Genomic DNA, 17,319 nt, shown 5'->3' with positions numbered 1-17,319 from the left:
GTCTCTTTTCCCGCCTCCAGGCCTGTGAACTCCTTGGTGGGTGGGGCCAAAACCTGGCTCCGCCCCACCTGGTGTGGACATTGTGGAGCCCTGGACAAGCCAGAGGCCACAGAGAACAACACCAACACACCCCACACTCCCGGTCAGGCACACCGAAGTCAGACACAAAACCCTTGTTGCCTTCCTCCAGGGGCTGATGATCACACCAGGGGGTGGGCCAGGCGGTTGGCCCCGCCCACCGTTCACAGTCCTGGAGGCGGGAAAAGCAGGCAGATCAGTTTTAGATGAGTTGAGGAGTGGAGAGAGATCGGTTTGAAGTTGAGGAGAGATCAGTTTCGAAGTGAAAGAGAGAGGAGGAAAGTGGCAGTTAAGCAGCTTGAAGTTGGTCCGGGTGTGTGGCCCGGACAGATCAGCAAGGTTGGCAGACGGTGGTGACCGTCTGCAGGAGTGGCCTATCAGAGCTTACTGTAAAGACCGTGGACGGGCGGTGGCCCGGCGGTACCGGACCGGTACGCAAAGAGAAGCCAGCACCATCTGGCAGGGGCTTACGGACCCCAGCAAGGCTAGGAGTCGCCGTGAATTTGCCGAATTCGTTAGTGAAGGGAACCTCCTGGGTTTCCCAACAGCCAAGTCCCGACAGAAGGCAACCGTCCAACCAAGAGAGGGAGACACCACCACCGCCAAGGCAACCGTTTCCCAGGGCCAGAGCCTGCAGGCAGAAGGGGGCTCCTCCAGCCCATATCCAAGCTGGGGAGCGGGTTACCGGTGGGAACCCATTGGAACCATCTACCATACATAGGTGCAGGGAAAGGCAGTCACCATCAACCTGCCGAGAGAAACAACACCGCAGCCGTCTGTGGGACCCGTCCATCCAGCCGTGTGTTTTACCGAGAACTGTATCCTCTTCATTGGCTGAGTGAGTACCACCGTGCCGTGCGGCACAGTGCTACCCCCGCGACCCTGCACCTCACCAGGCCCCGTAGCCCGCAAGTCATCCATCCCTACCCCCATCACCGGGCCCCGGGACAACCAACCCCCTACCCACGGAGGAGAGAACTAACAACAAAGCTGCTCCCTGTCACCGTTCCCGGGATCCCCGTCCAGAGCAGCGGTGGTGTTACCAATATCACCACAACCGTGGGTGGCGTCACGGACAATAAATCCCCACAATCAATCCCCTTTTCACTCACGGGCGAGGAGCGCCGCTCGAGTCCCCGGGATCCGGCCCACCGCTCGAGCCACCACCGAGCAGCAGCAGCCGCAGCAGCAGCGGCCGGACCCGAGCAGTGGGAGAGCGCAGCGTCCCCTCCTCTGCCCGCGACAGACATCAGGCCCTGGAGGGAGGAAACAAGGGTTTTTGGTTTGGCTGGTGTATCTGCTTAGGGTGGGGGTGTGTGTATGTTGTTACCTGTGATCCCTGGCTAGTCCAGGGCGTCACAACTGCCTCAGCCTTTTATTACTGGCGCCATCGCCCTGCACTTCGGCTCCAACGGCCCCTTTCCCCAGTCGCCACTGTCCTTCCCGGGGCTCACTCCACCTGTGGGGAGCTGGACTACCTGAGCTGCGTGAATACCAGCCCTGGAGGATAGCCACATCTCACAGCGGTGGCTAATCCCTGGTCGCGCACCACATGTGGCGCTGCAAAGCATCCCCATCCCCATTCAACACTGCTCCTGGGAGAGGAAAAGTCGCAGGTGGGGTCTGTGGTGGAGGAGGCCAAGATCCCTGTCGCCACTGCAACCGGTGACACGCTTCCCAGGGACTCTTCACCCTCCTTCCATCCCACCTTTTAAACTGGACACCTTGCACCTGTCTTTGTGACGCCCTGGGCAAGCCAGGGGTCACAGGTAATGACATCACCACACCCTACACCCCGGTTAGGTACACCTAAGCTAGACCAGAAACCCTTGTTGCCTTCCTCCAGGGGCTGATGTCCACACCAGGGGGTGGAGCCAGGCGGTTGTTCTCCGCCCACCAAGGAGTTCACAGTCCTGGAGGCAGGAAAACCAGCAGATTAGGTTTGGAGTTTGAAGTAGAAGGAGGGAAAGTAGTGAAAGAGGAAAAGTGACAGTTTGAAAGCCTGAAGTTGGTCCGGGTGTGTACCCCGGACCGAGACAGCAAGGTTAGCAGACGGCGGTGACCGTCTGCAGTGGAGGCTGATCGGAGTTGCCGTGAGGACCGTGGACTGGTGGTGGCCTGGCGGTACCGGACCGGTACACAAGGAGAAGCCAGCACCATTGGCAGGGGCCTTTCGGATCCCGGCAAGGCTTGGAGTCACCGTGAATTTGCCAAATCCGTCAGTGAAGGGGACCTCCGGGTCTCCAAACAACTAAGTCCCGATTGAAGGCAACAGTCCAACCGTATGAGAGAGACACCGCCACCGCCAAGGCACCAGTTTCTCAGGGCCAGCGCCTGCGGGCAAAGAGGGGCTCCTCCGGCCCATATCCAAGTCGGGGAGCGGGTAACCGGTGGGAATCCATCGCTACCAACATTACACAAGGTGCAGGGAAAGAGACAGTCACCGTTAACTACCGGGGAAAAGCAACAGCAGCCGTCCGTGGGAACCGTCTTTCCAGCCGTGTGTTTTACCGAGAACTGTGTCACCGTCTCAGGCTGAGTGAGTACCACCGTGCCGTACGGCACAGCGCTTCCCCCGCGACCCTGCACCTCACCAGGCCCCGTACCCGGCCTGCCATCCACCCCTACCCCATCACCGGGCCCCAGGACAACCAACCCCCTACCCACGGAGGGGAGAAATAACAACAAAGCTGCTCCCTGTCACTGCTCCCGGGATCAGTGAGCAGTCAGCGAGCAGTGGGAGAGCACAGCGTCCCCTCCTCCGCCCGCGACAACTTGGCGTCACGAACAGGATCTTACCGCTCTGCCGTTGGGTAGAGGTGCGCCTTGTTACCGCCGGAGGTGTCCGACCAGAAAACTTCAGAAGCCGCCATCTTTGGCGCGAAAAGTTCCCGCTCGAGCGTCTCCTCGAGTAGTGGAGGCGCGAAGGCCAAAATCCCGCCCCGATAGAGGAGAAGCCGGAAAGAGGCTAAGGAGGACGAAATGGAGACTGGTCCCATGTAGCCGCGGCTATGAAAGCAGAGACGCCAGGACTCTGCAGCAATACTGGGTTCCTGGAAGGTTCGATTGCCAAGATGCACAGTCCGACCGCTAACGAGGACGCTGCCGCACCCGGCACGGCGATGTGGCTGAGAGACCGGACTGCCCCGTTGAATAACAGTCTGCAAGCCCATATGCAGCTCCTCTTAGAGGAGTGGGAGACCGACATGGTGGACGTAGTGGCTGCTATGCGGAGACGCGAGGTGGAAGAGGATTTGGAGGAGCGGGTAAGAGACCCACGCCCCTGTATTCCCGAGGGATCGGCCACTGAGGCTGAGGAGCCCGGCCTGCATCCGCTCACCCTGCCGCTCTCCCCGCTACCCGTGTTAGCTGCTGCCGCCCCGCCACTAGGCCCGCTACCTGCCCAACCGGTAGCGATACCCTGCCAATCCGCCCCGGCGGACCAACCGGCTGCAGACGCCCACCGACGTCCCTGAATTACTCCCGGGGTAACCGCTAGGATCACGGCCCCTTAACAAAATTGTGCCAGAAGTCCCGGCAGTGATTGCGCCAGACCCCGAGCCCAGGACCGTGGCATGGATGTAGGCCCGGGTGATTAAATTCCACCAACGTCAGCAGGATCAGATCTTCCGGATGATGGAGCAGTGGACCAACGAGGTGGAGATGCTGATTGCAACTGCCCCGATGTACGGGAGAGGAATAGATGTAACAGAGTCGACTGGTGACCCACGTCCCTATGTCCTACCAGGACCAGCCGCTGCAGCTGAGGGGCCCGGCCTAGTCTCGACCTATGCATCACCCTTGCCGTTACTTATGGGGCGCCTCAGTGTTTCGCCTGACCTGCTGCCCCGTTCTACTGCAGAAGAATCTGATGTGCTGGATGCTGGAGGCCAGGAGGCTGCGGCAGCTGGCGGCAAGCCGCCTGATGCAGGAGTAATTGATGATGACTCCGGCCCCGGGCCCACTGCTGAGTTTGAGGGGGCAAGTGAGCGTCCCCGCTATGAAGGAGACCCAGTGGTTTTCTACACCCCGCGCACCGGTGGAAAGGGGTATCGGGCACCCCTGTCACAGCAGGCATGTCAGTGCATGTTTGATATGCTGATGGTGGAGGATGGATCCGCCTCAGCTGAAGAATCGGAGTAAGGGCAGCGGAATGCCGCTACACAGTCCCCGTTGGGACCACCATGTGTGTTTAAAGTTTTGCAAGTTTTTGAAAATGAAAAATGATGAGTGATCAACCGAAGTTCACCTGATCGTCTGCTACTGTGATTTGAAACCGGCTGTTGCCGGCACCGTTGTCCCCGTGGGGACCGTCTGAAGTTGCGTAAGGGACTCCTTACGGACAAGCCCGTGAACTTGCAGGGCAACCACAAACTTGTGGAATGTAAATAAAAATGTGTTGTTGCAGCTTACCGTTACCGCCTCCGGAGAGGCAGATTGGAGAGAGGGCCCGCAGTGGAGCAGGCTGGGGCCCAGCCACCACCGGAACCGGTGGCTACCCTCTGGGGGTTCCAGGGGTTCCCCATGGATGTGGGTCCCCTGGAAAGGACAGACCCCGCTCGGGTAACTTGGTGCAGGACTGGGGTCAAGGGGTGCTGCCTGTTTTCTTAGGGGCAGCAGCAGGGCCAGGTTACTTGGGTGGGTGAGAGCGGAAGCCATAACCGTTAACCGTTTGCAACGTTTAAGAAAAGTGCCTCCCGTTGTGGGATGATGTTATTTTACTTGTATTGTGTTTTCTTATCTTTTTTCAGAAAAATAAAACCGGTGTTGGACGGGCAGCCCGCGGACGGTCTGCATTTTGCTAAGGGGGAATGTGACGCCCTGGACAAGCCAGGGATCACAGGTAATGACATCACCACACCCTACACCCCAGTTAGGTACACCTAAGCTAGACCAGAAACCCTTGTTGCCTTCCTCCAGGGGCTGATGTCCACACCAGGGGGTGGAGCCAGGCGGTTGTTCTCCGCCCACCAAGGAGTTCACAGTCCTGGAGGCAGGAAAACCAGCAGATTAGGTTTGGAGTTTGAAGTAGATGGAGGGAAAGTAGTGAAAGAGGAAAAGTGACAGTTTGAAAGCCTGAAGTTGGTCCGGGTGTGTACCCCGGACCGAGACAGCAAGGTTAGCAGATGGCGGTGACCGTCTGCAGTGGAGGCTGATCGGAGTTGCTGTGAGGACCGTGGACGGGTGGTGGCCTGGCGGTACCGGACCGGTACACAAGGAGAAGCCAGCACCATTGGCAGGGGCCTTTCGGATCCCGGCAAGGCTTGGAGTCGCCATGAATTTGCCAAATCCGTCAGTGAAGGGGACCTCCGGGTCTCCAAACAACTAAGTCCCGATTGAAGGCAACAGTCCAACCGTATGAGAGAGACACCGCCATCGCCAAGGCACCAGTTTCTCAGGGCCAGCGCCTGCGGGCAAAGAGGGGCTCCTCCGGCCCATATCCAAGTCGGGGAGCGGGTTACCGGTGGGAATCCATCGCTACCAACATTACACAAGGTGCAGGGAAAGAGACAGTCACCGTTAACTACCGGGGAAAAGCAACAGCAGCCGTCCGTGGGAACCGTCTTTCCAGCCGTGTGTTTTACCGAGAACTGTGTCACCGTCTCAGGCTGAGTGAGTACCACCGTGCCGTACGGCACAGCGCTTCCCCCGCGACCCTGCACCTCACCAGGCCCCGCACCCGGCCTGCCATCCACCCCTACCCCATCACCGGGCCCCGGGACAACCAACCCCCTACCCACGGAGGGGAGAAATAACAACAAAGCTGCTCCCTGTCACTGCTCCCGAGACCCCCATACAGAGCAGCGGCGGTGTCCACACAATCACCACAACCGTGGGTGGCGTCACGGACAATATCCCCAAAACCAAACCACCCCCTTTTCACTCACGGGCGAGGAGCGCCGCTCGAGTCCCCGGGATCCGGCCCATCGCGCGAGCCACCGAGCAGCAGAGGCCGCAGCAGCAACGGCAGCCGGACCCGAGCAGTGGGAGAGCGCAGCGTCCCCTCCTCCGCCCGCGACATCTTTACCTGTAGCCGACAGGGCCAAGGAGACAGATCAGGCCAGTCACAGCAGAAACCCCAAATACCACTAGCCCAGTGACGAGTAACCCCTTAGGCCTCGTGGGGTGCTACATATACAAGTGGTCAAAATTATTGGTACCCCTTGTGTAATGAAAGAAAACCCACAATGGTCACAGAAATAACTTGAATTTGTCTAAAGTAATAATAAATGAAAAAAATCTATGAAAATGAACAAATGAAAATCTATGAAAATGAACAAATGAAAGTCAGACATTGCTGCTTTTCGCTTCCACAGAATTTTAAAAAAAATAAAGCTCATGAAATCAGCCTGGACAGAAATGATGGAGCCCTCCTCCTCCTCCTTTTTCCTCCTCCTCCTCACCTTCTTCCTGATGTGCCTTGCCAAAAAATTCCTTTTTTGGACTCATCTGTCCATAGAACATTCTCCCAGAAGTTTTGTGGCTTATTAACATGTAGTTTGGCAAACTCCAGTCTTTCTTTTTCATGGTTTTTCTTCCATAATGGCGTCTTACTTGGTCGTCCCCCATGAAGTCCACTTTGGCTCAAACAACGACGGATGATGTGATCTGATACTGATGTTCCTTGAGCTTGAAGTTCACCTTTACTTTCTATAGAAGTTTTTCTGGGCTCTTTTATTACCATTCGTATTATCCGTCTCTTTGATTTGTCATCAATTTTCCTCCTGTGGTCACGTCCAGGGAGGTTTGCTACAGTCCCATGGATCTTACATTTCTGAATAATATGTGCAACTGTAGTCACAGGAACATCAAGCTGCTTGGAGATGGTCTTATAACCTTTACCTTTAACATGCTTGTTAATAATTTTCTTTCTAATCTCTTGAGACAACTCTTTCCTTTGCTTCCTCTAGTCCATGTTGAGTGTGGTACACACCATGTCACCAAACAGGACAATGAGTCTGTAGCCCTATATACAGGCCAACTGACTGATTACAAGATTGTAGACCCCTGTGATGCTAATTAGTGGACACACCTTGATTTAACATGTCTCTTTTGTCACATTATTTTCAGGGGTGCCATCATTTCTGTCCAGGCCTATTTCATAAGTTTTTGTTTTTTGTTTTTTTTTAAATCTTCTGTTTTAGCAGAAAAGCAGCAATGTCTGACTTTCATTTATTCATTTTCATGGATTTTTCATTTATTATTACTTTTGTCAGATTAAAGTTATTTCTGTGACTATTGTGGGTTTAAAATAAGTTTTTCAGTTGGTCTTATATAATCTTCTAATTTCCTGAGATAATCACTTTTGGATTTTCATTACCTATAAGCCATAATCATCAACATTAACAGAAATAAACACTTGAAATAGATCCCTCTGTGTGTAATGACTCTATATAATATATATAATAAACACATGATATAGATCCCTCTGTGTGTAATGACTCTATATAATATACAATAAACACGTGATATAGATCCCTCTGTGTGTAATGACGCTATATAATACAATAAACCCGTGAAATAGATCCCTCTGTGTGTAATGGCTCTATATAATATAATACACACATGATATAGATCCCTCTGTGTGTAATGACTCTATATAATATACAATAAACCCGTGAAATAGATCCCTCTGTGTGTAATGACTCTATATAATATAATACACACATGATATAGATCCCTCTGTGTGTAATGACTCTATATAATATACAATAAACACATGAAATAGATCCCTCTGTGTGTAATGACTCTATATAATATATGTGTTTCACTTTTTTAATTGAATTACTGAAATAAATAAACTTTTTGATGATATTCTAATTTATTGAGATGTACGTGTGTGTGTGTGTGTGTGTGTGTGTGTGTGTGTGTGTGTGTGTGTGTGTGTGTGTGTGTGTGTGTGTGTGTGTGTGTGTGTGTGTGTGTGTGTGTGTGTGTGTGTGTGTGTGTGTGTGTGTGTGTGTGTGTGTGTGTGTGTGTGTGTGTGTGTATATATATATATATATATCTTCATGCACCACACGCTGACATCACAATGGCTTAGAACCCTCAGTGACAGAATGATGATGTAACAATCGGCCCCTGTGTATCACAGTGAGTGACGGAATCATCCCGGTCACTTTCTATTGTGTGTTGCAGTCACGAGTTGTGTTTTGCAAAATTTGTTATAGAAAGCGATAGAAGATATTTATTATTATTTATCTTTTTTATTATTATTATTATTATTGTTATCAGCGACCTGCGGTGGACAGAGGGAAAGGTACGTAAAACTTAGTGTAATGAGTAATGGGGTCTTCCTAGGGGTGAGACACGACCTGCAGAGGATTATAGAGGGACATGTAGAGATTCCTGGAAATTACAATTAACCCTTTCAGAACACGGCCAATATTTCCTCCTCTATATCTCTATTTTTCTGTCCACACAGCCATGTGAAGCTTGATCTTTTGTGAGATGAATTGTTGTTTTGAAAAACACCATTAATTTTACCTTATATTATATAGAAAAATGGGGAAAAAATTACAACTGAGGTGAAATGGTGGAAAAAAAAAAGAAATTTAGCAACTTTTTTGTGTTTCCTTTTTGCCACTTTCTATTTGTGGTTAGATTGAATTGTAAATGTGATTCGGTGTGATTACAGCAACACCAAATATATTATTATTAATTTTATTATTATTATTACTTAAGTGGCTGCAACAATTTCAGAACTGTGTAAAAAAATATTAGTTTCATCATTTTATGAGCCCTTGGGCTTGTTTTTTCCACGGCGAGTTGACAATTTTATAGACACCATTTCGGGAACATATAAAGTTTTGGTGAAACTGACATGACAAAAATCAATACCATCCCCCCCCCCCCCCCCCCCCCCTACATCATTTTCGTTCTCCTGGTTTAATGGATACACCAATGGCAAATATAACAAAATGCCAGAGTTGCGTTTTGGTGTTTTAGATATACAAATAATTTGGGGGGCCGCATTCTTTGCAGGACAAAGTGATATTTTTATTGGTACCATATATAATATATTTTATTGTTTTTTACACACCTTGGGATCACTGATTTTGAACATTTTCACTTGTTCATTATAGCAAACGTGCACATTCTTTGTTTTATATATATATATATATATATATATTTATTTTATTTCTTTCTTGTAACTAATAGTCTTACAATTAGCACTATATAGAAATTTTGACCAACATCTTTTAGTAATGTTCCCCATATTGTTGTAAGGTGCCCATCCTTGTCCCCTTGTAGTATTGTACCCCATCCTAGTCCCCATCCCACAGTAATGTGCCCATCCTAGTCCCCATCCCACAGTAATGTGCTCATCCTTGTCCCCATCCTAAAGTAATGTTCCCCATCCTTATCCCCATTTTGTAGTAATGTGTTCATCCTTGTCCCCATCCTATAGTAATGTTCCCAATCTATAGTAATGTGTCCATCCTTGTCCCCATCTTATAGTAATGTTCCCCATCCTTGTCCACTTGTAGCAATGTCCCCATCCTATAGTACTGTCCCCATTCTATAGTAATGTGCCAACCTTGTCCCCACCCTATACTAATGTCCCCAGCATTATCCCTATTCTATAGTAATGTTTCCCATCCTTGTCCCCTTGTAATGTCCCTATCCTACAGTAATGTGCCCACCTTGTCCCCATCCTGTAGTAATGTCCCCATCCTATAGTACTGTGCCCACCTTGTCCCCATTCTATAGTAATGTGCCCATCCTAGTCCCTATCCTATAGTAATGTGCCCATACTATAGTAATAATGTCCTCATCCAATAGTATTGTGCCCATCCTTGTAATGTCCCAATCCTATAGTCAGGGCCGGCGTCAGCACGCGGCATACCTGGGCAAATGCCGGGGCCCTGGAGAGCCGGGGGGGCCCACTCGGCCTCGTCAGTTCTGGTGCCCCTTGGCCGGGGCCCCCTCGCCTTAGTTCTGTTGCCCCCGGGCCGAGTTCCGGGGGTCCGCAGTCCTCGCCAGGAATCTGCAGCACCGTCCCTTTAAGGCGCGCAGACTTCCTGGTTTGAACTTCATCCGTGGGCGGAGCTACCGACCGGCCTGCTCAGTCCCACAGATGAAGGAGTTGCAGTGCCAGCCAGCGACCCCCAGCACAGCTCTTCTCTCCGGCGCTGTGTGGGCCCCCTCTCCACCGTGACCTGAGCGGTATGTGCCCTCCCCGTTCCCCGATTTATGTGCCCTGGTGAGCTGTATGGGCTTCTCCCCCCTTAGGTGTATGCCCCCCCCCTGGTGCTGTATGTGCTGGCCCCTGGAGCTGTGTGTGGGCCCCCCAGAGCCGCGTGTGTGGGCCCCTCAGAGCCACGTGTGTGTCTGTATGTAGCAGAGCTATGTGTATGTATGTAGCAGATTCATGTATGTATGTAGCAGAGCTATGTGTGTATGTATGTAGCAGAGCTATGTATGTAACAGAGCTATGTGTGCATGTATGTAGCAGAGCTATGCGTGTATGTAGCAGAGCTATGTGTGTATGTATGTAGCAGAGCTATGTATGTAACAGAGCTATGTGTGCATGTATGTAGCAGAGCTATGTATGTAACAGAGCTATGTGTGCATGTATGTAGCAGAGCTATGCGTGTATGTAGCAGAGCTATGTGTGTATGTATGTAGCAGAGCTATGTGTGCATGTATGTAGCAGAGCTATGCGTGTATGTAGCAGAGCTATGTGTGTATGTATGTAGCAGAGCTATGTGTGTATGTATGTACTAGAGCTATGTATGTAACAGAGCTATGTGTGCATGTATGTAGCAGAGCTATGCGTGTATGTATGTAGCAGAGCTATGTGTGTATGTATGTAGCAGAGCTATGTGTGTATGTATGTAGCAGAGCTATGTATGTAACAGAGCTATGTGTGCATGTATGTAGCAGAGCTATGTATGTAGCAGAGCTATGTATGTAGCAGAGCTATGTGTGTATGTATGTAGCAGAGCTATGTGTGTATGTATGCAGCAGAGCTATGTGTGTATGTATGCAGCAGAGCTATGTGTGTATGTATGTAGCAGAGCTATGCGTGTATGTAGCAGAGCTATGTGTGTATGTAGGTAGCAGAGCTATGTATGTAGCAGAGCTATGTGTGTATGTATGTAGCAGAGCTAAGTGTGTATGTATGTAGCAGGGCTATGTATGTAACAGAGCTATGTGTGCATGTATGTAGCAGAGCTATGCGTGTATGTAGCAGAGCTATGTGTGTATGTATGTAGCAGAGCTATGTGTATGTATGTAGCAGATTCATGTATGTATGTAGCAGAGCTATGTGTGTATGTATGTAGCAGAGCTATGTGTGCATGTATGTAGCAGAGCTATGCGTGTATGTAGCAGAGCTATGTGTGTATGTATGTAGCAGAGCTATGTATGTAACAGAGCTATGTGTGCATGTATGTAGCAGAGCTATGTATGTAACAGAGCTATGTGTGCATGTATGTAGCAGAGCTATGCGTGTATGTAGCAGAGCTATGTGTGTATGTATGTAGCAGAGCTATGTGTATCTATGTAGCAGATTTATGTATGTAGCAGAGCTATGTATGTAGCAGAGCTATGTGTGCATGTATGTAGCAGAGCTATGCGTGTATGTAGCAGAGCTATGTGTGTATGTATGTAGCAGAGCTATGTATGTAGCAGAGCTATGTATGTAGCAGAGCTATGTGTGTATGTATGTAGCAGAGCTATGTATGTAACAGAGCTATGTGTGCATGTATGTAGCAGAGCTATGCGTGTATGTATGTAGCAGAGCTATGTGTGTATGTATGTAGCAGAGCTATGTGTGTATGTATGTAGCAGAGCTATGTATGTAACAGAGCTATGTGTGCATGTATGTAGCAGAGCTATGTATGTAGCAGAGCTATGTATGTAGCAGAGCTATGTGTGTATGTATGTAGCAGAGCTATGTGTGTATGTATGCAGCAGAGCTATGTGTGTATGTATGCAGCAGAGCTATGTGTGTATGTATGTAGCAGAGCTATGCGTGTATGTAGCAGAGCTATGTGTGTATGTATGTAGCAGAGCTATGTATGTAGCAGAGCTATGTATGTAGCAGAGCTATGTGTGTATGTATGTAGCAGAGCTATGTGTGTATGAATGCAGCAGAGCTATGTGTGTATGTATGCAGCAGAGCTATGTGTGTATGTATGTAGCAGAGCTGTGTGTGTCTGTATGCATGTATGATGTGAATCTATGTATGTCAGTGTATATGACTATATAGATGTGTCAGTTCTATATGTATTTTTGTGAGTTTGTCTTTAAATATGTATATGTATGTGTACGTATGTGTGTGTCTGCGTGTGGATGGGGCCCACTGGGACTCTTCCGCCCGGGGCCCACAAAAACCTGGAGCCGGCCCTGCCTATAGTAATGTCCCCAGCCTTATCCCCATCTCATAGTAATGTGCGCACTTTGTCCCCATCCTGTAGTAATGGGTCAGCAGCTCCCCTCACCTTCCACAGATTCCGGAGTGAAGCTGAGGGGAGTGGTCTGCGGCCCCAGATCCACAGTGATTGGAGAGATGGGTCACAAAGCCGGTCTCTCCAATCAGAGCTGGGGGCGGGTGAAACACAGGTCACCCAGCTCCAGCCAATGATCAGGGCTACAGCTGCACTGATCTTTGCTGGATTTCAATGTTACAGCCATTTTCAATGGTTGAAACATTAGTGGCTGTGATTGGCTGAGCGGCGTTCGGCAGCCAATCACAGCCTCCGTAGGTCCGGGGAGGAGACACCACCCCTCCTGAGGTCCCCTCCTCCCCGAATCGAAGGTATTTGCAGCGATCGTAGCCACCGGGGCCGCGATTTCACCATGACGTACTGGGTACGTCATGGATCCTTAAGTACCAGGGAGCCATAACGTACCCTGTATGTCATATGTCGCTAAGGGGTTAACGCCCAACACACACACACACACACACACACACACCCCATTCTGCTCACCTGTCCCGCGCTCCCTCACCTCTGCTTCGTGCGGCCCCCAGGCCCGTGCCCCCGCTCACTATCGCGGCAGCTGCAGTGTCACTGTCAATGATTTATGTGATATGATTGTATTGCCGGCGCGAGAGCGCAGAGCCTGCAACACATTCATCTGACATAAAGTGCAGACAGTGGCTGCGGCCCCTGCACCTGCCGCGATATTGAACAGGGGCACGGGCCTGGGGGCCGCACAAACTACCCTGAGGGGCCGCATGTGGGCCGCGTGTTTGAGACCCCTGGTATAAAGGGTCCCACATAACCCTTCATATATTAGAATGCACCTCCATAGTCCTCCATGTATTATAATGCATTTCCCATAGTTCTCCATATATTATACTATACCACATAGTCATCCATGTTTTACAATGCACCCCCATAGTCCATGTATAAGGTAGGCTCCATAGTCCTCCATATATTATAATGTAGCCCCCATAGTCCAATATGTATTATAACGCAACCCCATAAAACTTCATATTGTATTATGAAGCCCCATACTCCTCCATGTATAATGCAACCCCATATTCCATGTATAAGGTGTCCTTCATGTTGTATAATGCAGCCCCATAGACCATGTATAATACAGCCCCCTAGACCTCCATATAAAATACACCCCTATAGTCCATGTATAATGCAGCCCCCAAGACCTCTATGTATAATGCAGCACCCCCAGGCCTCCATTTATAACTAGACGTCCATGTTTAATGCAGCCAGCCTCTCCAGGCCTCCATGTATAATAATGCAGCCAGCCTCCCCAGGCCTCCATGTATAATAATACAGCCAGCCTCCCCAGCCCTGCATGTATAAAAATGCAGTCAGCTTCCCAGGCCTCCATGTGTAATAATGTAGCCAGCCTCCCCAGGCCTCCATGTATAATAATGCAGCCAGCCTCCCAGGCCTCCATGTATAATAATGCAGCCAGCCTCCCCAGGCTTCCATGTAGAATAATGCAGCCAGCCTCCCCAGGCCTCCATATATAATAATGCAGCCAGCCTCCCCAGGCCTCCATGTAGAATAATGCAGCCAGCCTCCCTAGGTCTCCATGTATAATAATGCAGCCAGTCTCCCCAGGCATCCTTGTATAATAATGCAGCCAGCCTCCCCTGGCCTCCGTGTATAATAATGCAGCCAGTCTCCCCAGGCCTGCATGTAGGATAATGCAGCCAGCCTCCCCAGGCCTCTGTGTATAATAAGTCAGCCAGCCTCCCCAGGCCTCCATGTATAATAATGCAGCCAGCCTCCCAGGCCTCCATGTATAATAATGCAGCCAGCCTCCCCAGGCTTCCATGTAGAATAATGCAGCCAGCCTCCCCAGGCCTCCATGTATAATAATGCAGCCAGCCTCCCCAGGCCTCCATGTAGAATAATGCAGCCAGCCTCCCTAGGTCTCCATGTATAATAATGCATCCAGCCTCCCTAGGTCTCCATGTATAATAATGCAGCCAGCCTCCCCAGGCATCCTTGTATAATAATGCAGCCAGCCTCCCCTGGCCTCCGTGTATAATAATGCAGCCAACCTCCTCAGGCCTCCGTGTATAATAATGCATCCAGTCTCCCCAGGCCTGCATGTAGGATAATGCAGCCAGCCTCCTCAGGCCTCTGTGTATAATAACTCAGCCAGCCTCCCCAGGCCTCCATGTATAATAATGCAGCCAGCCTCCACAGGCCTCCTTGTATAATAATGCAGCCAGCCTCTCTAGGCTTCCATGTATAATGCAGCCCTCCCCAGGCCTCTGGCTACTGTGTACGCACTGATCTATAATAATTAAAAAAACAACAACAAACAAACAAGTCCTCACCTCTCTCTTTGTTCCACCTCTGTGCTGTCCTCACCTCTCTCCGTTCCCCCGCTGCTCAGGTCAATGTCCTCACGTTCTGCTCTCTGTGCTCTCAGCACAACAGTCGCACAGGAGTGACGTCATCGTGCAGGCACAGGGGGAGAATAATGATGCATGGAGAGGCGTCGGCAGCTCTATGCTTCATCATTGTTGTGCATCATGACGGGGGAGGGGGTTCCGGTGCCACCGCTGCTGACATCATATAGCAGCCGCGTGGTCTGCGCCAGAACAGCGCAGCTCCTCTCACAGAAAGGAGCTGGCTGCTGATTTGCTCTGCAGAGCGGGCCCCTAAGCTGCCGGGCCTGGTCGCAATCGCGACCACAGTAGTTACGCCCCTGATCTCAATAATTTGTTGCATATCCTTTGTTGGCAATGACAGAGGGGAACTTTCTTCTGTAAGTCTTCACCAGGTTGGCACACACTGCTGGTGGCATGTTGGCCCAGTCCTCTCTGCAGATCTCCCCTATAGCAGTGATGTATTGAGTCTGTCGCTGGGCAACACGGACTTTCAACTCTCTCGAAAGGTTTTCTATGGGGTTGAGATCTGGAGACTGGCTAGGCCATTTCAGGACCTTCATGTGTTTCTTACAAAGCCACTCCTTCGTTGCCCTTGTGGTGTGCTTGGGATCATTATCATGCTAAAAGACCCAGCCACGTTTCATCTTCAATGCCCTTGCTGATGGAAGGAGGTTTGCACTCAATATCTCACACTACATGTCCCCATTCATTCTTTCATGTACACAGATCAGATCAGTCATCCTAGTTCCTTTGCAGAGAAACAGCCCCAAAGCAATATGTTGCCACCCTCATGCTTCACAGTAGGTATAGTGTTCTTTGGATGCAACTCAGCATTCTGTCTCCTCCAAACACGACGAGTTGTGTTCCTACTAAACAGTTCTACTTTGGTTTCATCAGACCATATGACATTCTCCCAATACTCTTCTGGATAATCCAAATGCTCTCTAGCAAACTTCAGACGGGCCCGGACACGTACTGGCTTAAGCAGGAAAACAAGTATGACACTGCAGGATCTGAGTCCCTGGCGGCGTAGTGTGTTTCTGAATGTAGCCTTTGTTACGATGGTCCCAGCTCTATGCAGGTCATTCACTAGGTCCCTCCATGTGGTTGTGGGATTTTTGCTCACCGTTCTTGTGATCATTTTGACCCCACGGGGTGAGATCTTGCATGGAGCGCCAAATCGAGGGAGATTATCAGTGGTCTTGTATGTCTTCCATTCTCTTATTATTGCTCCTACAGTTGATTTCATCACACCAAGCTGCTTGCCTATTGCAGTCTTTCCAGCCTGGTGCAGGGTTACAATTTTGTTTCTGGTGTCATTCAACAGCTCTTTGGTCTTCACCATAGTGGAGTTTGGAGTGTGACTATTTGACGTTGTTGTGGAAAGGTGCCTTTTATACTGATAAGTTCAAACAGGTGCAATTACTACAGGTAATGAGTGGAGGAAAGAGGAGCTTCTTAAAGAAGTTGCAGGTCTGTGAGAGGAAGAAATCATGCATGCTTTTAGATGACTAAATACTTATTTTCCAACATAATTTCCAAAAAAATCTTGCCAAATCAGACGCGGTGATTTTCTGGACTTCCTTTCTATGATGTCAATTACTGGCCTTCCTCATCTTTTTAAGTGGGAGAACTTTCACAGTTGGTGTCTGACTAACTACTTTTTTTTCGCCGCTGCATATATTATATATATATATACAGTACAGACCAAAAGTTTGGACACACCTTCTCATTCAAAGAGTTTTCTTTATTTTTAGGACTCTGAAAATTGTAGATTCACATTCAAGGCATCAAAACTATGAATTAAAACATGTGGAATGAAATACTTAAAAAAGTGTGAAACACCTGAAAATATGTCTTATATTCTAGGTTCTTCAAAGTAGCCACCTTTTGCTTTGATTACTGCTTTGCACACTCTTGGCATTTTCTTGATGAGCTTCAAGAGGTAGTCGCCGGAAATTGTTTTCCAACAGTCTTGAAGGAGTTCCCAGAGATGCTTAGTACTTGTTGGCCCTTTTGCCTTCACTGTGCGGTCCAGCTCACCCCAAACAATCTCGATTGGGTTCAGGTCTGGTGACTGTGGAGACCAGGTCATCTGGCGTAGCACCCCATCACTCTCCTTCTTAGTCAAATAGCCCTTACACAGCCTGGAGGTGTGTTTGGGGTCATTGTCCTGTTGAAAAACAAAAGCTGGTCCAACTAAACGCAAACCGGATGGAATAGCACGCCGCTGCAAGATGCTGTGGTAGGCATGCTGGTTCTGTATGCCTTCAATTTTGAATAAATCCCCAACAGTGTCACCAGCAAAGCACCCCCACACCATCACACCTCCTCCTCCATGCTTCACGGTGGGAACCAGCCATGTAGAGTCCATCCGTTCACCTTTTCTACAAAGACACGGTGGTTGGATC

Source organism: Anomaloglossus baeobatrachus, chromosome 5 (assembly GCF_048569485.1).
Source record: "Anomaloglossus baeobatrachus isolate aAnoBae1 chromosome 5, aAnoBae1.hap1, whole genome shotgun sequence".
Lineage (NCBI taxonomy): Eukaryota > Metazoa > Chordata > Amphibia > Anura > Aromobatidae > Anomaloglossus > Anomaloglossus baeobatrachus.
This window is presented reverse-complemented; position numbering follows the sequence as displayed.